This window comes from Notamacropus eugenii, chromosome 5, assembly GCF_028372415.1.
Source record: "Notamacropus eugenii isolate mMacEug1 chromosome 5, mMacEug1.pri_v2, whole genome shotgun sequence".
Lineage (NCBI taxonomy): Eukaryota > Metazoa > Chordata > Mammalia > Diprotodontia > Macropodidae > Notamacropus > Notamacropus eugenii.
The window spans coordinates 42,209,380-42,233,351 of NC_092876.1; the positions used below are offsets into that span (position 1 = coordinate 42,209,380).

Genomic DNA, 23,972 nt, shown 5'->3' on the forward strand with positions numbered 1-23,972 from the left:
TTGAGGACAGGTACTGTTTACATTTTTATCTTTGCATCCTTTGTTCCTCAGAGTCTGGGGACATAATAAGCCCTTAATAAACATGTGTTTGTTGATAATGTCCCCCCCCCCAAAAAAAAACAGGAAAACAACAACCACTCAGAAATAGAATGGGAGAGGTTGAACAAGGAACTATTGTTCAGTCGTATATGAACTCTTCAAGACCACTGGGAGTATTCTTGGCAAAGATAATTTCGAAGTTTGTCATTTCCTTTTCTAGCTCATTTTATAGATGAAGAATCTGAGGCAAACAGGGTGAAGTGATTTGTCCAGGGTCACACAGCTAGTAAGTGTTTGAAGTCAGATTGAACTCAGGTCTTCCTGAGTCCAGGCCCAGCACTCTATCTACTGTACCACTGTTACTCAGAACAAGAAGGGAAATTTACAAACTGAGTCATTGACAGAAGTTTGAATAGGCAATGGGGAGGATAACAAGGGTGTGTCAATAATAGTACTTAATGAGCATGGACTATTTGATCACACATGCAGTTTCTCTAAGTTCTCTACCACTTGTAGTCAGCTTGGGATAACTGACTTGAAATGGCTTCCATCCCAAGGCTGCTTACCAAGGCAGCCAAAAGTCACTGGCTAAATAAGAACAGAGCAGCTCCTCATTCAGGGGAGCTTTGCTGTTTTTTCCTTTTCTCTCTGGTATCAAAGATTCAAGGATACCATTGACAAAGATATGTTAAGCAGTATGACATAGTGGAAACATTTTTGGATTTCACAAGTAAGAGGATGTGGATTCCAAGCAAGCCTTTGTCACTTAGTATCTCAGTGACCTTGAGTAAATTAGCTAATCTCTCTTGGCCTCAGTTTTCACATCCATCATTATGCCTAACATTTGAAATTTTGCAAAGTGCTTGACATATATTATATCACATTATCTTCACAATAACCCTGAGAGGTAAATACTATTAATATCTCCATTTTACAGATGAAGAAATTGAGGTAGATAGAAGTTAATTGACTTGTCCAGGGTCACATGGCTAGTAAACATTTAGATCTGCTGTTCAATCCACTGTTCCACCTCGCTGCCTCTAGCTTTGCCTCTAGCTTTAAATCTTTCATTAAGTTTATATGATTAATGAAGTTACTGTCATTTAAAACATTGTTAATAAGTATTAATGAAGTTAAAGCTTATCTCTCTAATAGGAGAAGAAGACATCATGGATAAGCAGGGAGAAAATTTAACTAAGAAATTCCAGATAATGGTTGTATGCATAAATAACTCCCTGGTCACTGCCTAACTTGGAATCATTCTTAGAAGGAACACAGAAGCAACAGAAAGAAATACCAATAGGCCTGAGGGATTAGAAGATGAAATGAGAGAGGCATAAGAGAATAGGCTTCAAGAGGAGAATGGTTCCTTTGAAATTCCTCTTTTGATCATCTTTCCATTCAGCAAGGGGAGTTATTTCCTGTGATTTGGAAAGTATCATAACCATCCTCCTCATGCAGCAAACTATGGTGCCCCATATTGTTCTGTGAGGGGAGGAAGGCTCGGAGCAAAATCCTCACCAAAGGAGGCTTGTGAAATTTTCATCTGCTCCCCTAGAGTGATTTCATTTGGATGATATCAGGCATGATGCACAACCAGAGATGTTCTGATACTGAATTTCACCCTTTTTGTGTTCGTGGGAGCCCAATATCCTGAATTCAGCTGGCCCATTCCAGAAATGTTAATGGGGGGAACCTAAATCTCAATTAGTTGTGCCACCAACTGCCATGAAGTCTGAGAAACTCAATGAAGTGCTCTTCTTTTATCTACCATGAATCTCTTCAGTCCAATTATTAATCAGAAATGAAGAATTCATGGATATTCTGGTCAGCATTTTCCCCATTGTATCCAACTGGGGCTGTGAATGAAAGTACAAAGACATAGCCTTTGGGGAAGCCATGAAGGTTAAGATTCATTAGAAAGAGAAATACAGCTCCAAACAAAAAGACTAGCAATCAGTAAACATGCTTCCCACACCCTGTTGGAGTTTAAAGAATCTTACTGGTGGAAAGGACATAAAAGTGTCCAAAGTTTAAAACCCATCACTTTACTAAATGGATTGTCAGTCTACAATTGTTTTTATAAAGTTCCAGAGAAAAGGGTTCCAAGCCTCCACTGTTAACACACCATGGTGTCTTTCTTGGCCCTTTAGATAATGAATTGGACAAAACTGGAACCAATAGGAAATGTAGGGGAAGTTGAATAATAGGATCTCAGAATCACAGAATCTTTGAGTCAGAAAGAACCTCAGAAGCCATGTAGTTCAAGACATAACTAAGAGTCAACTCTACGTTGTGTGTAATGTAAGATACTTCACATCCTAGGACATTTGTGTGGAAGGTAAGCATTTAGAACAAAGAAATCCCAGTTCTTTGAGAAATAACCTTGCAGCATACTGCAAATATCTGGTCAACTATATTTAGAAAGCTCAAGCCTAGATAATAGGTTCAAATCCCATCTGACTAAATATATCTAATAGTTGGTTTTCATGTGCCCATCTGTGGATCCCATAGGAACATTGAACCTCATGAGACCACATTCTGGGTGATTCAATGGATTCAACTTAGAAACTCTCAGCCCAGGGTCATGCTCTCCTGATAGGGATGTTTTGTTTTTAATTATTAGATCCCTACCACTTAGCATAGTGCCAAGCATAGAATAAACTTTTACTTATAGCTTGTTTAGCGATCAATTGACAGATGGGTCAGACAGAGCAAGTACACATGGCCCACTATATTTAATGAACTGGGAACTGTTTACTTCCCATTTTATCATCCACTCTGGCCACGTCCTTGCCATACATATATTATCCCTCCCATACTCCTCCATCCATGCAACAGCATTCAAATCATTACTATTATTGCTTTGGGAAATGGAATATCAATTGATGCCCCTATGGCTCCTTTAATCATCCATATTACTTCCCAAATCAAAACATGATTCTCTTGTCTCTGTTCTCAAATATTTGTTGTCTCTTCCTACTAGAATGTATTTCCTGTTGTATATAGTAAGTACTTAATAAATTATTCCCATTTATTCACATCAACAAGCATTTAAGAATTTATTATATGGTTAACACTTGCTAAGCACATTCTTTCATCTATTTATTTAATGTGCTTACACTAGTTTTTCATGTTTTACCTTCCTCCAACTGTTCATTTGCAGGGAATATCCAGAGGATATGACAGCTAAGGTGGAAAATATCACAATTCCTCAGATTCATTACATTTCTGTGAGATTTTTTGAGCAAGTCTCCTGAATTTTTTGAAACTCAGGATCCCCCTAAGAGAGTAACTGTACTGGGATATCCTAACCATAAGTCAGACAGAAGCTTGGGAAAATGGTATTGGTCCTACTTGGGCAAAATAATTTCAGACAGAGTCATGGACATTCATTACATGATTAGCTCTTTTATGTTCCCAAATATTTTGGCCCATGGAGGCTGACTCTGGGAATAGATTGGCTACTTTCTCTTTAAGAAAACAAAGTCAATTTTCAGTATTTTAGTTACTGGGTATAGGATGATCCTCCCTCTTTAAAAAAGTGAGGAAGCTTTGCCTCCAAGTTAGAAGCTAAGACATTAGTGTCTGTGTTCCCTCTTCCTTTTCTGCCAGAAGTAGAACAATAGGTTAGGACTGCAGCTGAAATCTAGTATGTAGCAGGCTAGGAAAAAAACAAAAAACAAAGAGAGAAGAGCAGAGAGAATTCTCAGGAGCACCACAGCCTTCTCAGCCAGAGAGAAGCAGCAGTTGCAAGGTGCTCAGCTGAGAGTGGGCCCAACAAGGAACAATGCACAGTAAGAAGCCAACCTACTAAGGGCAACATGAGTATAGTAGCAGAAATTTTCAGTTATCTTGCAGTAGCAGAAATACGTGTTGCCTTTTCACATGTATGCCCTGGTCACATGTTCCCTATGTGTATACTGATTTTTGTATATACTCTAATTCTATTTGTTACCTACATTTTAGTAGTTTCTGTACAAGTTCATGCTTATATTTTGTATTTATTATAGACAGGATACAGTAATAACAACTTAGGAAGGTTTTGAGTGTGTTGTGTTCCATTCAAAGGGTAAGTAGTGTGGTACAGTAAAAAGGAGGATGAATTTGATATTGATGGACCTGGGTTCAAATTCAAGCTCTTCCACTAACAAACTAGGTGACATTAGACAGGTCATTTCACCTGTATAGGTCTAAGTTTCCACAAATGTAGAATGGGAATATTGGACTAAATGACCTTCTAAGTCCTTTCCAACCCTAAGTCTATGATCCTATTATCTGTGCTCATCTTCCCCATGTCTTTGGAGAGAGTAAATGATGTCCCAAAAGTCTTAGTGAAATTGTAGGGTTTTTTTAAAATAAGATTATCGCTAAATTTCCTACAAAGTTATTTCATTAAATGCTTTTGCTTTGATTCACTTTTATCTTCTAGCTGACTAGTAAAAGAAAACAAATTGATGAGGTAGTGTGAGTGGTGAGTTTGGGTGAAAGAAGACTCAAAGAGAACTTTGAAGAATATAGTACCCAAATTGTAGCCCTATTCACTAGAGAAATGTACTGCAAATAAAACACTGACCAGAGGTTAGCCAGGATTTACTTGAATGTCCTCATGAAAAGGGACCACACTTCCTCCTGAGGAAGTTTGTTGAGTATGTTAGTAATTCCAGAGGCTATGAAGTTTTTCCTTATACTAAATCTACATTGACCTTTCTTGGAATCCTTACTTTTTCCTAGTTCTGCTCTATTGTTTCCCTAAGAGAGTTCTTCAAATACTTGAACTAACTTGTCCTTTCAAGTCAAGCTAAAGTTCTCCAGCTCCTTCGTATTCTTCTCAGATGGAATGAACTTGGAATCCTTTGTCATCCAGGTTGCCCTTATCATCCCACTCTCCTAACACCACTGATAAGAGCATTAGATTTCTTATTTGCCATATCACATATTGATATATTAAACATACACTTAATTAAATCTTTATTGTTGTTGTTATTCATCTGACAGACTGTTGTGTGGCCACACATCCTCCACCTTCTACTTGTGAAATCATTTTCTGAATCAAAGTATCATCTTTATGTTTCTCCTTTCATTTCATCTTATTAAATTTGGTCCCCAGTTTTCATGTCAGAGACTTCTTGAATCCAGACTCAGTTAAAACATTGGTTTTCATAGAGGTTTCTGCCTTAAAGTTCTTTATAACATCAAAAAATCCAGTCAGTGAAGTCAGAGCTGATTGACCTTTCTCTTTTTAACAGTTTTATTATTTAGACTAGAACTCTTACATGTTCTGTGACATAATCTCCATTCTGAGCCTTCTGTGACAGAAGTCATTAAAGAATTGAAGCTAATGGGAGTAAGACCACTCCATGTTGGAGCTGAATAGAAGAAATTAATTGCTGATCTAAGAAGGCATGTGTGATAGTCCTGGAAATTGGTTCTGTAGGAAATTATTGTGGATCATGCTTCTGACACATACTAATTATTAATTAATAAGTAACTTAATAGACTTTCATATTCTTCTTCTCTACACATGCTGTACCCATTTTATGGAGTTGTTCAAAGACCCAAAGGATATAATGTAGATCAAGTGCTTTACAAACTTGAAAACCAGCCCTATCACCTAGGAAATAACTGAACAGTGGCATAAGAACGTAATGAAATACTAGTTTACTGTAGAATATATAAAAGAGAGAGTTTTAGAGAAACCTAGGAAGACATCTGAACTGATGCAGAGTAAAGTGAGCAGATTCAAGAGAACAATTTACACTATAATTTTAATATTGTGAAAAGGATGATTTAGAAACTCTTATCTGTGCAGTGAGCAGCCATGATCCCAGAGGATTAATGATGAATGTAATCCACTTCTTGAATGTGGAGTAAAATAGTAATATATAAAATAAGGCACATGTTTGTTGATGTGGCAAATGTAGAAATTTGAGTGTGTTTCTATGAAGAGAATTATTGTTCTTCCCATCACCACTTTCCTTGGGGAGAAGAGGAGAAAAATAAATACTTTATCATTGAAAAAATAATAAAAATTATAGCAACAACACTAGATTCAGGCTAACTATTCCTGTTGTCAATATAATTATTGTGGCTTATCTATAATCTATACTCACAAAATAAAACCTTAGGACATTATTAAAGAAAAATTCATATTTTTTATAGTATTTTAAAATCCATAAATTATTTCATGTTAGTACCATGCTGGAGTCAGAAAAATTTGAGTTTAAGTTTAATGTCAGATACTTATTACCTGTGTGACCCTGGGGAAAAATTAACTTAACCACTGTTTGCCTCAGTTTACTCATTTGTAAAATAGAGATAATAATAGCATTTACCTCCCAGGGTGGTTGTGAGGATCAAATGAGAAAATAACTATAAAATAATTAACACAGTGCCTGGCATAAAGAGTAAGTTTTAGGTAAATATTGTTATAGTTAATAATAATGATAATAAAGATAATAATTATAAAGCAATGGACTAGGTAGTACTGTATCATTATATTCATTTTATGGAGTAGATTGAGGTTTGAGCAGAGTATGGGATCTCCTGACATCTAAGTAAATGCTATAGATGCTAAGTAAGTGATGAGTCTTGGAATTATACATTTCAGAATCACCATTTTATTTTAAAGCACCTACAAGGCTCATGGCCCCAACCTTACCTGAAACAGTATCCACATTATAAGATATGTGGCATGTAACTATTCTGACTCTACTAAAACTGCTTTGAAGTTGGGGTTCTTCATTTTCCTTTGTCAGTACTTATTCTATTAAATCTCAGTTCCTCCACATGGTGTATCAAAGTCCCAGAGTATATCACCATCTACACAGATCTCACAAGATTGTAAATTTGGAGATATGAGAGAACTGAGGCAAAGAGAGTTTAAGTGACTAGTCCACCATTACATAGAACATAAGTGCCTGAGATAGATTTGAAACCTAAGCCTATATGATTCCAGATCCTGTGCCTTATTGATTGAATTGCATTGCTTTCATTTATGACTTGAAAGGGAAAAATAACTCAACTTCTTACACAAGTTTTTTTTTTTTTTTTTTTTTTTGTTGTTGTTTTTATCTCCCATATAATTTCCCCTTGTCCCTAGCTTGATCAGGCCAATATCAATATTCTTGGTTCATGGAAGGGTGGATTTTTTTTTTCATTTTTCCATTTAAAATCAATTTGTGCTAGAAAAGGAAATGGAAAAAAACCTGGCTTATATATTCTATAAACATATACCCAAGAGCCAGTCTCTGCAAGCAAAACCATATTAAAGTTAAAATACTTTAACATATGAAAACATTTTTTAAAATTAATTAATTTTTAGTTTTCAACATTCACTTCCATATGATTTTCCATATGACTTTTTCGCCCTCCCTTCCCATTCCCCTCCTCAAAATGGTATGCAATCTGATATAGGATATACATATACATTCATTTGAAATGTATTTTCACATTACTCATGTTGTAAAGAAGAATTAGAACCAATGTAAGGAACCACAAGGAAGAAGAAACGAGAGAGAGAGAGAGAGAGAGAGAGAGAGAGGAAGGGAGGGGGGGAGAGAGAGAGCACAAAAGAGAATAGTGTGCTTTGATCTGCATTTAGACTCCATAATTCTTTTTTCTGGATATGGATAGTATTTTCCATCAAGAGTCTTTTGGAGTTGACTTAGAGCTGAGAAGAGCTAATTTTATCAAAACTACTTATTCCACAACTTTGTTGCTACTGTGTACAATGTTCTCCTGATTCTGCTCACTTCACTCAGTATCAGTTCATGTAGGTCTTTCCAAGTTTTTCTGAAGTCCAGATGCTTATCTTTTCTTAGAGAACAATAGAATTCCATTATATTCGTATACCACAACTTATTCAGCCATTCCCCAATTGATTGGCATCTCCTCAGTTTCCAAATCTTGGCCACCACAAAGAGAGCTGCTGTAAATAATTTTTGTACATGTGCTCCTTTCCCCTTTTTTATGGTCCCTTTAGGACACTACCCTAGAAGTAGCATTGGTGAGTCAAAGGGTATGCAGTTTTATAGCTCATTATGCATAGTTCCAAATTGTTCTCTGGAATAGTTGGATCAAGTCACAACTTCACCAACAAGGCATCAGTCCAATTTTCCAACATCTCTAATATTTATCTTTTTCTTGTTTTGCCATGTTAGCAATCTCATAGGTGTGATATATTACCTCATAGATGCTTTGATTTGCATTTCTGTAATTAATAGTGATGTAGAACACTTTTATATGACTATAGATAGCTTTAATTTCTTCATCTGCAAACTACCTGTTCATACTCTTTGACCATTTATCAATTGGAGAATAACTTGTATTCTTATAATTTTACTTCTCTACATATTTTAGAAATGAGAACTTTATGAGAGACATTGTAAAAGTTATTTCCCAGCTTTCTGTTTTCCTTCTAAACAAGGTTACATTGGCTTTGTTTATGCAAACTTTTCAATTTAATGTAATCAAAATAATCCATTTTGTATTCATGTTCTCTATCTCTTGTTTGGTCATAAATTTTCCATTCTCCATAAATCTGACAAGTAAATGATCCTTGCTTTCCTAGGTTGTTAATAGTATCATCCTTTATATCTAAATTGTGTACCCATTTGGATTTTGTCTTGGTATACTACGTAACATATTCATCTATCCCTTTTCTATTCACCTCCTTAACTTCTTTCTTTTTTTTAAATTTAATTTAATTTATTTATTTAACTTTTAACACTCATTTTCACAAAATTTTGGGTTCCAAATTTTCTCCCCATTTGTTCTCTCCCCCCACCCCAAAACACTGAGCATTCTGATTGCCCCTATCACCAATCTGCCCTCTCTTCTATCATCCTTCCCTTCCCTTGTCCCCATCTTCTCTTTTGTCCTGTAGGGCCAGATCACTTTCTATACCCCTTTACCTGTGTTTCTTATTTCCTAGGGCAAGAACAGTACTCGATAGTTGTTCCTAAAACTTTGAGTTCCAATTTGTCTTCATCCCTCCCTCCCCACCCATTCCCTTTGGAAGGCAAGCAATTCAACATAGGCCATATCTGTATAGTTTTGCAAATGACTTCCATGATAGTCATGTTGTGTAAGACTAACTATATTTCCCTCCATCCTATCCTGCCCCCCATTGCTTCTGTTCTCTCTTTTGATCCTGTCCCTACCCAAGAGTGTTGACTTCAAATTGCTCTGTCTTCCCATTGCCCTCCCTTCCATCTTCCCCTCCATTCTACTTATCCCCTTCTCCCCCACTTTCCTGTATTGTAAGATAGGTTTTCATACCAAAATGAGTGTGCATTTTATTCCTTCCTTTAGTGGAATATGAGGAGAGTAAACTTCATGTTTTTCTCTCACCTCCCTTCTTTTTCCCTCCACTAAAAAGTCTTTTGCTTGCTTCTTTTATGAGAGATAATTTGCCCCATTCCATTTCTCCCTTTCTCCTCCTGATATATTTCTCTCTCACCACTTAATTTCATTTTTTTAAGATATGATCCCATCCTATTCAATTCACTCTGTGCTCTCTGTCTCTGTGTGTGTGTGTGTGTGTGTGTGTGTGTGTGTGTATAATCCCACCCACTACCCAGATACTGAAAAGTTTCAAGAGTTACAAATATTTTCTTTCCATGTAGGAATGTAAACAGTTCAACTTTAGTAAGTCCCTTATGACTTCTCTTTGCTATTTACCTTTTCATGTTTCTCTTCATTCTTGTATTCGAAAGTCAAATTTTCTTTTCCGCTCTGGTCTTTTCATCAAGAATGCTTGAAAGCCCTCTATTTCACTGAAAGACCATTTTTTCCCCTGAAGTATTATACTCAGTTTTACTGGGTAGGTGATTCTTGGTTTTAGTCCTAGTTCCTTTGACTTCTGGAATATCCTACTCCATGCCCTACAATTCCTTAATGTAGAAGCTGCTAGATCTTGTGTTATCCTGATTGTATTTCCACAATACTTGAATTGTTTCTTTCTAGCTGCTTGAAATATTTTCTCCTTGACCAAGGAACTCTGGAATTTGGCCACAATGTTCCTAGGAGTTTCTCTTTTTGGATCTCTTTCAGGCAGTGTTCTGTGGATTCCTGGAATACTTATTTTGTCCTCTGGTTCTAGAATCTCAGGGCAGTTTTCCTTGATAATTTCATGAAGGATGATGTCTAGGCTCTTTTTTTGATCATGGCTTTCAGGTAGTCCCATAATTTTTAAATTATCTTTCCTGGATCTATTTTCCAGGTCAGTTGTTTTTCCAATGAGATATTTCACATTATCTTCCATTTTTTCATTCTTTTGGTTTTGTTTTGTGATTTCTTGGTTCCTCATAAAGTCATTAGTCTCCATCTGCTCCCTTCTAATTTTGAAAGAACTATTTTCTTCAGTGAGCTTTTGAACCTCGTTTTCCATTTGGTTAATTCTGCTTTTGAAAGCATTCTTCTCCTCATTGGCTTTTTGAACCTCTTTTGCCAATTGAGTTAGCCTATTTTTCAAGGTGTTATTTTCTTCAGCATTTTTTGGGGTCTCCTTTAGCAAGGTGTCATGCTTTGCTTGCATGTCTCTCATTTGTCTTCCCAGTTTTTCCTCCACCTCTCTAACTTGATTTTCAAAATCCTTTTTGAGCTCTTCCTTGGCCTGAGCCCATGGTATATTTATTTTGGATGTGTGGGATACAGGAGCCTTGACTTCTGTGTCTTTCCCTGATGGTAAGCATTGTTCTTCCTCATCAGAAAGGAAGGGAGGAATTATCTGTTCACCAAGAAAGTAACCCTCTATAGTCTTATTATTTTTCCCTTTTCTGGGCATTTCCCCAGCCAGTGACTTGCCTTCTGAGTTTTCTTTCCACCCCCTCCACGCCTCCAGATCCGCCCAGCCAGGCCTTGGGGTCTGAGATTCAAATGCTGCTTCCAAGCCTCAGGGTTTTTGGAGGGGACAGGGCTGCTATTCAGTGTGAGATTAAGTTTAAGTGCTCAGGTGGGGGCAGGGCTGCCTCACAGGGCTCAGTTCCCTCAGGGTGTTTATGTGGAGATCTTCAACAATGGATCCGAGCTCCTGCCTGCTTGGGGAGCCCCTGTCTGCCACTGCCCCCACTGCTGCCTGCTGAGGGGGTCTGAGTTATGGGGACACCCCACTCCCCTCTCGACCAGCCAAAGAGACCCTCTCACCAACCCTTCTCACCTGTGGGTGGAGGGACCCGCACAGCCCCTGGAGATTCTGTCCCTGAAGTCTGCTTGGATCTGCTACTCTTGGTGCCACGCGGCCAAGGCAGGGCTGGGCTCTGCTCTGGGTCCGAGGCGCGATGGACCTTTCGCATCAGGTTTTCAGGGCTCTCTGGAACAGAAATCTCATCTGCTCCATTGTTCTGTGGTTTTCGCTGCTCCAGAATTTGTTGGGAGTTCTTCTTTACAGATATTTTATGGGCTGTGGGTTCAGAGCTAGCATACGTGTGTCTTTCTACTCTGCCATCTTGGATCCTCCCTGCCCCCCCTTAAGTTCTTTCTTGCTTGTATTGTGGTTAGATTTATCTAGTTCTGAGAAGGGGAGGTTGAAGCCCCCTATTAGTATAATTTTGTTGTCTATTTCTTCCTTTAACTTAACTTCTCTAAGAATTTGGATGTTATACCACTTGGTGCATAAACGTTTAGTAATGATATTACTTCATGGTCTATGGTACCTTTTAGCAGGAAGTAGTTTCCTTCCTTGTCTCTTTTAATTAAATCTATTTTTGCTCTTGCTTTGTCTGAGATCAGGATTGCTACCCCTACTTTTTGTTTTTGTTTTACTTCAGTTTGAGCATAATATATTGTACTCTAACCATTTATTTTTATTCTGTGTGTATCCCTCTGTTTTATATATGTCTCTTGTAAACAACATATTGTAAGATTATGATTTTTAATCCACTCTGTTATCTGCTTCTGTTTATGAGAGAGTCCATCCCATTCACATTCGTATTTATGAGTAATATCTGCATCTTTCTCTCCATCCTATTCCCCCAACCCCATTTATGCTTTTTTCTCCTTTACCCCTTTCTATTCTTACTAGAGCTTTGCTTTTGAAGATTGCCTCCTTCAATCTGCCTTCCCTTCTATTAGCCCATTCCCATTTCTTTCCTCTTCCCTTACTACTTCTTCCCTCCCTTCTATCCATCCTTTCCTTTTCTTTCCCCTTACCCCTCCTACTTCCTTTAGGTTAAGTTAGATTTCTATACCTGGGCATTTTATTCTCTCTTTGAGCCAAATCTGATGAGAGTGAGGTTCAAACAATACTCATCTACCTCTTTTTCTTTGCCTCTACCATAATAGATTTTGTGTTTCTTAATGTGATATGACTTGTGCTTTTTTGCCTCCTCCTTTTTGTTTCTCCAGCATTTATTATTTCTCTGTTTTGTCATGTTAGCCAATCTGATAGGTATGATGTAGTAACTAAGACTTATTTTAATTTGCATTTCTCTAATCAATAATGATTTAGAGCATTTGTTCATATAACTATTGAAAACTTTAATTTCTTCATCTGAAAACTGCTTGTTTATATCTTTTGATGATTTTTCAATTAGAGAATGATTTGTATTCTTACAAATTTGACGCAGTTCTCTGTATTTTGTTAGAAATGAGATTTTTTATCAGAGACACTCATTATAAAAATTGTTTCCCAGTTGTCTGCTTCTCTCCTAATCTTAATTGCATTGACTTTGTTTATGTAAAACTTTTCAATTTAATTTAGTCAAAATTATCCATTTTGTATTTCATAATGTTCTCTGTCTCTTATTTGGTCAAAAATTCTTCTGTTCTCCATAAATCTGACAGGTAAACTATTCCTTTCTCTCATTTTTTGCTTATAATATCAACTTTATATCTAAATTTTGTATCCATTTTGACTTTATTTTGGTATACAGTCTTTGATGTTGGTCTATATCCAGTTTCTGCCACACCATTTTACAGTTTTTCAAGTAGTTGTCAAATAATGAGTTCCTATCCCAAAAGCAGGGGTCTTTGGCTTTATCAAACTGTATCTTACTGAAGTCAGTGATTACTCTGTCTTATGTACTTAACCTATTCCACTTATCCATTACTCTATTTTTTTTAGCCAGTATCAAGTAGTTTTAAAGATTACTGGGTTATAATACAATTTAAAATCTAGGATAGCTAGACCACTTTCCTTTGAATTTCTCTCCATGAATTCCATTCATATACTGGAAATTTTGTTCTTACAGATGAATTTTGATATTATTTTTTCTAACTCTATAAAATAGCTTTTGGTAGTTTGATTATTATGGCACTGAATAAATAAATTAATTTATGTAGAATTGTCATTTTATTGTATTATCTTGACCTACCTATGAGCAACTAATTTTTTTTTAATGATTTAGATTTCCCTTTATTTGTGTGAAACATGATTTGTAATTGTGTTCACATAGTTCCTGGGTTTGTTTTGGCAAGTAGACTCCCCAATTTTTTACAATGTGTACAGTAACTTTAAATGGAATTTCTCTTTTTCTTTTGCTGTTGGGCTCTGTTACTAATATATGGAAATGTCAAGGATTTTTGTGGGTTTATTTTATATCCTGCAACTTTGCTGAAGCTGTTTATTATTTCAAGTAGTTTTTTTACTTGATTCTCTAGGGTTATCTAAGTATATCATCATATCATCTGTAAATAGTAATAGCTTAGTTTCTTCTTTGCCTATTCTAATTCCCTTAATTTGTTTTTCTTCTCTTATTGTGTTTTTCTTCTCTTATTTTTCTTCTTTTATTATGGAATAGCAGTGGTGATAATGGACATCCTTGCTTCACCTTCAATTTTACTGGAAATGCTTTTAGTTTAGCCGCATTACATATAATGCTTACTGATGGTTTTGCATAGATAATACTTATCATTTTAAGGAAAGCTCCATTTATTCTTATGCTTTTCAGTGTTTTAAATAGGAATGGGTGTTGTATTTTGTCAAAAGACTTTTCTGTCATTATTGAGATAATTATGTGGACTCTGTTAGCTTTGTTGTTGATATGGTCAATTATGCTGATAGTTTTCCTTGTATTGAACCAGCCCTGCATTACTAGTATTAATCCTGGTCATACTATATTATTCTTGTGATAAGTTGTTGTAATCTTTTTTGCTAATCTTTTATCTATTTTTTGCATCTATATTCATTAGGGAAATTGATCTATGATTTTCTTTCTCTGTTTTGACTCTTCCTAGTTTAGGTACAAGTACTGTATTTTTATCATAAAAAATAATTTTTTATAATTCTTTTTTTGACTATTTTACCAAATAGTCTAAATAATATTGGAATTAATTGTTCTTTAATGTTTGATAGAATTCACTTGTAAATCTGTCTGGCCATGGAGAAATTTTTCCTAGGAGTTCATTGATGACTTGTTCAATTTCTTTTTCTGAGATGGGATTATTTAAGTATTTTATATTTTTGTAAATATCCATTCATTTCATTAAGATTGTCAAATTTATTTACATATAGTTGGCAAAATATTTCCTTATTATTGTTTTAACTTCCTTCTCATTGCTGTTGATTTTGCTTTTTTCATTTTTGACACTAATAATTGGGTTTTCTTTTTTTAAAAATCAAATTAGTGGAAGGTTTATATATTTTACTGTTTTATTCTCACACAACAGCACTGTTTTATTTATTATTTCAATAGTTTTCCGAATTTCAATTTTATTAATCTCTTCTCTGATTTTCAGTAGTTCTGAGTTGGTATTTAATTGGTGATTTTAACTTTGTTCTTTTTTTAGTTTTCTCAATTGTATGACCAATTCATTCATCTCATCTTTCTCTATTTTATTCATGTACATATTTAGAGATATAAAACTTCAACAAAGAACTACTTTTGCTACATCCTGTAATCTGTTTCATTATTGTCATTATCTTGGATGAAATTATTTATGGTTTCTATGATTTCTTATTTGACACACTCATTCTTTAGGATTAGATTATTTAGTTTCCAGTTAAATTTTAGTCTGTCTTTCCATGGCCCTTTATTACATATAATTTTTATGGCATCATGATCTGAAATAGGATTTAATATCTCTGCCTTTCCATATTGAATTTTGAGGGTTTTATGCCCTGTACATGGTCAATTTTTGTGTAGGTGCATCAATAGCTGAGAAAATCATATATTCCTTTCTATCCCCATTCAATATTCTTCAGAGGCCTGCCATATCTAACTTTTCTAAATTATATTCACCTCCTTAACTTGCTTCTTGTTTATTTTGTGATTATATTTATGTTGTTCTGAAAGGGGAGGGTGAGTTCCCCCATTAGTATAGTTTTGCTGTCTGTTTCTTCCTCTAAATCTTTTAACTTCTCCAAGAATTCAGATGCTATAGCACTTGGTGAATATATGTTTAGTAATGCTATTACTTCATTATCTATGGTGCTTTTTAGCAAGATATAGTTGTCTTCTTTAGCTTTTTAAATTAGATCTCTTTTTGCTTTTGCTTTGTCTGATATCAGGCTTGCTGCCCCTGCTTTTTTTTTTTATTTCAGCTGATACATAAATATATTCTAATCCAACCTCTTACCTTTACCCTGCATGTGTCCCCCCCATTTCAAAAATGTTTCTTGTAAACAATGTATTGTAGAATTATGCTTTTTAATCCATTCTGCTATCTACTTCCATTTTATGAGAGAATTCATCTCATTCATATTCACACTTATGATTACTATCTGTGTCTTTCTCTCCATTCTATTTCCCTCCACCCATTTAAGTTTTTAGTTATCCTTTCTACCTTTCTCTCCTAAAAAGTTTTGTTTTTGACCCCCATCTCCTTCAATCTTCCTCCCCTTCAATTAATTCTTTCCCTTTTCTTTCCCTTACTACTTCTTCACTCCCTTCTAACCACAACCTCCCCTTTCTTTCACATTTTTCCTCCTGCCTGTAGGGCAAATTAGAGTTCATTTCCTAAGTATATCATTCCATCCTTGAGCCAACAATGAGAGTAAAGTTTAAACAATGCTCATCTCCTTCCCTTCTTTCTCTCCATTGTAATATGTTTTTAGTTCTTTTCATGTAATATGTTTTACCCTTTCCTGCCTCCTCCTTTCTTCTTCACCGTTACAATTCCTTTTCACTCCTTAGTTTTTTAATGATCACATTAAAGTCAACTTATACCCAAGTTCTCTGTTTAGGGGCATCCCTTCTAAATGTCATAATATATATACAATTCTAAAGAGTTACAAGTATTATCTTCTTTATAGGGATGTAAACAGTTTGCCTTATTGAATAACATGTTATTTTTCTTTCCTATGACCTTTGTATGCCTCTCGAGTCTTGTATTTGAAGTTCGAATTTTCTGTTGAGTTCTGGTCTTTTCTTTAGGACATCTGGAAGTCCATCTCCTTGCCTGAAACACTATGCTTGCTGAATAGTTGATCTTTGGTTGTAATCCAAGATCCTTTGCCTTACAGAACATCATATTGAAAACTCTCTGTTCTTTTAATATAGAGACTGCAAGTGTCTGTGTAATCCTGACTGTGGTTCCACAATATTTAAGTTGTTTCTTTCTGGCCATTTGCAGTATTTCTTCCTTCTCCTGATAATTCTGGAATTTGGTCATAACATTCTTTGGCATTTTTAGTTTGGGATCTCTTTCAGGAGGTAATTGGTGGATTCTTTTGATGACTATTTTATCCTCTGCTTCTAGGACCTCAGGGCAGTTTTCCTTGATGATTTATTCTGTTCAGGCTCTTTTTTTTCACTCTGGCTTTCAGGTAGACCAACAACTCTTAAATTATCTCTTCTGGATCTATTTTCCTGGTCAGTACTTTTGTACAATGAGGTATTTTACTTTTTCTTTTTTCATTCTTTTCATTTCATTTGATTGATTCTTGATGTCTCATAGAGTCATTAGCTTCCACTTGCCAAATTCTAATTTTTAACAAATTGTTTTCCTCAGTTAGATTTTGTTCCTCCTTCTCCATTTGGCCAATTTGACTTTTTGAGGGATTTTTTTCTTCAGTGTATTTTTTTTTCATTTTGTCAATTGTATTTTTAAAGCAATTGTTGAATTTTTCTTCTACTTCACTAATTTAAATCCTTCTTGAACTCTTCCAAGAAGGCCTTTTGGGACTGACACCAGTTCACATTTCCCTTTGAGGTTTCAGATGTGTATATAGTGACAATGCTGTCCTCTTTTGAATTTATGTTTTGATCTTCCCTGTCCCCACAGTAAGAATCTTTGGTCACTGTTTTTTTTTTTTTCTATGTTGCTTTTGATTTATGATGTTTGCCTTTTTCTTGGCTTTTAAAATTGATCTCTGCCTCTGAGGGCACAGAGGGGCACTGTTCCACATGTCCTTTTCTGGGAATAGGAGATTAGTCACTGGCTTGGTGTGTTGGGGCCTCAGGTTCTGGCAGCTGGAGGCTGCAGCTTACCTGATACTGACTTGGAACTGGTGGTGGTGACTGGTATGTGCCAATGCCAGGTGAGGTTTTCTGTGTTACACTGAATCTCACAAAATGAGTTGTGCATGTGGTCTGGGAAATGGAGGTCTCCTCCTCACCAAGGTTATGCTAGAGCATGGTTAGGCTCAGCTGCTGGTGGCTACCTGTCCACCATGCCATTGAAAGTGGTTATTCTCTGCACTGGTTTCTGCTGGTTTCCCTGTCTGTGCAAATGCACAGGGGGTGTGGTGGGGTTGTAGTGAGTCCTTATGTTGGTGCTTGCCCATTCCAGCATTCTGGGGCTTAGGATCTTTCACTGGTTTGCTGTTGGCTTCCTGCAATGTCTCCCATCATATACTAGTTCCCATCAATTCCCCTAGCCTCATGAGCTAAAAGACTGCTGCATCCCTTCTTTCTGCTGACTCCATTAGATTCTTCCTGGGGTGGTATTTTCTGGGTTTCCCAAGGTCAGTAAGGGAGAATGAGAGCTGACTTACTGCTAACTCTGCCATCTTGGCTCCAGCAAGTTGGCCACAATTGTAATTTTTTAAAGGAATTGTTTTCTACAATCAATTTTTGCCCTTCCTTTCCTAAGCTATTGCCTCTCTCTTGCACACCTCTCATTTCTTTTCCCAGTTTTTCTTCTGCCTCTCTAATTTTACTTTTAGAATCCTTCTTGAGCTCTTACAAAGAAGATGTTTTGGGTTTAAGACTAGTTCATATTCCACTTTGAGATTTTGGATGCATGTATATTGACAATGTTGTACTCTTTTGAATTTTTGTTTTGATATTCCCTGTCCCCATAGAACAAATCCATGGTCATTGTCCATTTCTGCCTTTTGCTCATGATGTTTGCCTGTTTCCTGGTTTTTAAAGTTGATCTCTCCTGCTGGAGGAAAGGGGGCACTATCTCAAACTTCTTATGCTGGAGGCCAGGGACCTGATCACTGCTTTTGTGTGCTGGGACCTTAGGTGCTGGTAACTGGAGGATGTAGAGGTCTGACAGCTTACCTAGTGCTATGCTGGGGTCCTAGAGATGGTGGCTGGAGTGTACTGAGTCTAAATAGTATTTTCTGCATTTTTCTGGGCTGCTCTTAAGCTTTCACAGTGAGGGTCGGAGGAGGTCTGGCCCCTGAAGGCCTCTTGTTCACCCAGGATGCTCTGTGGCATGGGGAATTTTGACTGCTAGAGGATGCTTGTGCACTTGTACTTGTGTTTCCTGGAGGTTTAGCATCTGGAGGATGCTTTCCTGCTCTGTTCCTGTGCCTATGCTTGTTCCTGCACTTTTGCCAAAGCATGAAGGAGGAGAGGAATCCTGATGTTGGCACTTGCCTGCTCCACCACCCTGGGACTCAGAATCTCCCACTGCTTTCTGGAGGTAAGACTTGCTACTGGCTTCCTGGAATGCTTCCCCTCCTGTATTGCTCCCCTTCCACCACAGTGAGAGGGACCTTTCCCATTAATCTCCCAAATTTTCCTTGCTAAAAGACTGTTGTACCCAGTCTTTCTGCTGGCTCCACTGTTCCAGGATTTTTCTTAGGACAATATTTTCTAGGTTTTTAAATGTCAGTAAGGGAGAATGAGAGTGTCTTACTGCTTACTCTGATATTTTGGCTCCCAGAAGTACACCAACCACATTAAAATAATTCTAAGAAGATCTCCTGTAATTGCTTGAGTATGAAGCAACAGAATGATAGGAATAGGACTCTTTTGATGTATCCCTCACTCTGCATACATATTTAATTCAAAATATACTCTGACATCAACTTCAAGACAGTGCCCTACTCTGTCAGTCTTTATCCCTTGAATGATCATGTTCATCAACTTTGGAAAGAATTTGATAAGACTTCTGGAGACTGAACCAAGCTGGTAGAGTAAAGAAGTACTCAGCTGGGATTTCCAAATATTCCCTCCAAACAACTTTAAACCAATGCTTCAAGTTGAATTCTGGAGTAGTAGATCTAACAAAAAGGTCAGAGTGAGACTTTCTTCTAGCCCAAGACAACACAGGAGATTGGAAAGAATGATCTGAGATATTGAGGGTGGGGGCTAAGGACTAGAGTCCATATAAATGAAACACTAGTGATGGAACTAGGTGGTGAAGACAGAATCAGAAGCAGCAGCTTGCAGAACTTCGAAACCAGAAATGGCAAGGGAATCTGAAAAATGGTCAGAAAGAGATTAAAGATTACCCCTGTGCTAGCACTGGGCACAGGACCAGAAGCTTTTTTTAGCAACTCCATTAGGTACATTAACTTTTGGGTCACATTTCAAGGGTAGAACATTTTTAGTAAAGGAGGAGTAAAAGCCCTGACAGGCAGTACCATTTCCAGAACCAAAAGATTAGGGATTCTGAGAAACAATATTGTTTCTGAACCCAAGGGAGGAGAAGCCCAAAAGGGCAATTTTAATTGCACTCCTAAGGGATCAGGAGGCATTCCTAGACAAGAATGAGAATGCCAACCAAGAGAGCAGTGACCATACTTCTTCCCAGATCACACAAACTTCCAAACCCCCAGAACTAGCTCCAAAAACAACAGTGAAGAAAGTATGAATCTTGATATAGAGCCCCTTATTCTCCACACACTGGGAACAGAGTTTAACATTAACATAATGTTCCAAATCAATAAACAGAGTGAAAAATTAACAAGCAACAGCAACAAAAAGAAATTTGGCCATAAAAAGTTACCATGGTGACAAGGAAAGACAAAATATAGATGCAGAACACAATGAAATAAAAAAAAAAAAGACAAGTAAAATCTCAAAGAAAAATGTCAATTGGACACAAACCCAATAAGAATTCCTGGAAAAGCTTAAAATAATTTCCAAAATCAAATAATAGTTATAAGGGAAAATTAGGTAAAGAAATGAAACAAAGGAAGAAATTTATGAAAAGACCATCAACATCTTGGTAAGTAGAATTTGGCAAGTGGGAGATAATGATTCCATGAGATATTAAGAAACAGTAAAAAAAATCAAAAGATTGAAATACACACACACGCACATATACACATACACACATATATTATATATGTGTATATTTAATATATATATGAAAACATGAAATACATCATCAGAAAAACAAATGAAATGAAAAATAGTTTGAGGAGAGATGATTTAAGAATCATTGGATTGCTAAAAATAAATGATAACAAAGAGTATAGACAACATATTTCAAAAAAATTATCAAGGAAGAATGCCCCTGATATCCTAAAATCAGAGGATAAAAAAGAAATTGAAATAATCCATTGATCACCTTCTGAATGAGATCCCCAAAACAAAAACTTTCAGGAATTTTATAAGCAAATTCCAGTGTTCCAGTTTGCTTAAAGAGAAAATAGTTCAAGCACAAAAAAGAAACTGTTTAAATACTGTGGAGCTACAGTATGGGTTAAATGAGATTTAGCAGCTGCCATGTCAAAGGAGCAGAGGGCTTGAAATATGATATTCTAGAATGCAAAAGAGCTAGGATTACAACCAAGAATAAACTACACAGAAAAACTGAGTGTAATCCTACATTGGAAAAATGAATATTTAATGGAACAGAAAATTTTAAAACATTACTAGTGAAAAAACTAAAACTAAATAGAAAATCTGACTTGCAAATTCAAGACTGAAAAGAAGCATAAAAAGTTAAACAAAAAGAAAAAAAACTTCTGGGAGCAAAGATAGCTAAGTAAGTAGTAAATCATTTTAACTCTCCCATATTCACCTCCAAACAACCAAAAAATAGTGTCCCCAAACAAATCCTAGAACAACAAATACAGAAAAAAAGAGGCAAAACAATATTTTAGCCCAAGAAACTTGGAGGCCTTGAAGAAAGGTCCATCTCACTCAGGTAAAAGGGAGGTCCATTACAGGAAAGAAGTATTCCAGAAAACCAGTAACAAGCCCCTTCTCAGCAAACCAGTGGTAGGTCCTGAGCCTAATGGAAGCAAATGGACCTAGTCATGCCTTAGCATAGTTAGGAAACTGGTTAATTCCAGCTCTAAGCACTACCACTTGCTTCAGTGCAGCTGTAGGAAAACAGACTGACCAGACCACATGCTTTATTGTTTGTTGTTGTTGTTGCCTGTTTGTTTATTTTTCAATTAAAGGGACCATCCTTTGACTCATTTCTTAAAGAGGCCCCCAAGTTCCACTAAATAGCTGTATTTTGGTCTCTTCTGTCTCAGAGTGAATGTCAATGGTTAAGTGTTTCTCTTTGGAACAGCAGTACTGAGGGTCTTCCTCTCCCAGATTAATTTTTTTTTCTTTTTTCTAATTAAAGGGGCCATTCCTTTACTAATTTCTTAAAGAGGCCTATTCACTTAATGGGTGTTACCTCACTCACAGTGAGAACCTGAAAAGGTCTTAGCCTAAAAGGGCCCTCTTTTGAATTTTTTTTTATTTTGATTTTTTATGATGCCAATTTTAAATAGATTTTATTCTCTAGGACAAGAATGACATTTCCACTTATTTAAAGTACTGATGAAGTGCAATGTTGTTTACTTCTCTCCCTCTGCACACATTCAAGTATTCAGAATGCCCAGATTTACACAGTAGCTTAAATGTTACTTTTAAAGGACTACTGCCTTGGTTACAAATTTGAGTCCTTCAATTTTTGGAAGGCTGTGTGGAATGCTCTTTATTCGGATGTATTTAGTTCACCTTTTCAATGGTGGGTTCAGAAAATACACCAATGGGGCTGCTCTACCCCCTAGGAACCCACCAATCATGCCTCCCGCCATGCCCCCTGCACTCTGGTACAGCTTAGTAATGATAGGGTTGCAAACCTTCCCCAAGTCTTTCATCTGGTGTTCAGATTCTTCCTTTCCAGAAGTCTAATTGTTTTTCAGCCAGTTGACTATTTCATTACATCTGTCAAGAATCTTCTGTTTCTCTTCATCACAAATTTTGCCTTGCAATTTTTCACCCTCTAAGGTGGCCTTGAAAGCATAAGATTCCAGAGAATTCTTGGAAGACACCTTGTCTCTCTGCTTCTCATTCTCAGCCTTGTATTTCTCAACTTCCTGAACCATACACTCAATATCTTCTTTGCTCAGATGACCTTTATTCTTGGTGATGGTGATCTTCTTCTCCTTGCCTGGGCTCTTATCCATAGCAGAAACATTGAGGATGCCATTTGCTTCAATGTCAAATGTTACATTTATCTGAAGAACACCCCTGGATGCTGAGGGGATTCCTGTGAGCTCAGATTTGCCAATCAGGCTGTTATCTTTTGTCACTGCTCTCTCACCTTCATAAACCATTCTGGGGCACCATCAGTCATCCTGATGCATATCTGGTCACTAGACCCAGATGGCTCAGGAGGAGAAAGTGAGGCTGGTGACCTTGCACAGCCCTCCCTCACTCAAATCAAAGTCAACTACTAGTCATGTCATCATCTCCCTGATGTCATGATCCTCTTCCAGAATGATAAACAAACACAGCAGCAATAAGCTTCATTGTAGCCCCAGGAAACATGTATCCTCCAACCTGACAAAAAAGTGCATAAGACGTCCAAGCACTCCATATAGCCCCAAGCAGACAGGCACACTGGAGGGCCTAGACCTTCATCTGCCTTAGTATAGCCCCAGAGAAACACAGAAGCCTCCCACCAGACCTCAGCACCTGCCAGACACTAGCACTAGGACTCCAGCTCAACACCAGGTAAGCTGCCAAATCCCTACAGGTTCATTTAACCATTCTGCCTTTCAGAATTTTGATTTGAGGCATTATTTTAAACTAGTTTGGAGAGGAATTTGGGAGAGCTAGACTGAGTGCTCCTCTACTCTGCCAACTTGGCTCCATCCATCCCTATATCTTGATCAGAGTACTTAAGTCTTTCATCGTTGATCATCTTTATAATGTTGCTGCTACTATGTCCAACGTTTCCCTGGTTTGGTCATTTCATTTGCTTTAATTCATACAAGTCTTCCAAGTTCTTTTTTTCTTTCACTTTTTGAAACCATCCTTCTCATCATTTCTTATACCACAATGGTATTGTATCAGGATCATATATCACAACTTGTTCAGCCATTTCCCAATTGTTGGACATCACCTTGATTTCCAGTTGTTTGTTGCTGCAAAGAGAGCTGCTACAAATATTTTTGTATACACATCTTTTTCTCTTTTTTTCAATCTCTGAGAAAGATTTGTAGTACTATTTCTGAATCAAATGACATGCACAGTATTATAGACCCATGGCTATAGTTCCAAAGTGTCCTCTAGAATGATTGGACCAGTTCACAACTCCACTGATAATGAATTAGTATTCCAAATTTTTCCAAATACTATCCAGCAGTTTTCATTTTCCTTTTCTGTTGTATTAGCTAATCCGAGAGGTATGTGGTGGTATCTCAGAATTGTTTTGACATGAAATGCTTTAAGCTGTAGTGATTTACAGTATTTTTTATGTGAGTACTGATAGCTTTGATTTCCTCAAAACTATCCATTTATATATTTATCAACTGGTGAGTTGCTCTTACTTTTACAGATTTTGGTCATAGTTTATGATCTTTGTGATATATTGCTATAATCTCCTTGCTAAAATTTTATATTTTTGCATCA

At 36.7% G+C, this 23,972-nt stretch overlaps 1 pseudogene; it reads right to left on the bottom strand.

Moving 5' to 3' along the window:
- Window positions 1–22,061: 22,061 nt before the first annotated feature.
- On the bottom strand, window positions 22,062–22,672 carry LOC140507463 (heat shock cognate 71 kDa protein pseudogene; annotated as a pseudogene).
- Window positions 22,673–23,972: the final 1,300 nt, after the last annotated feature.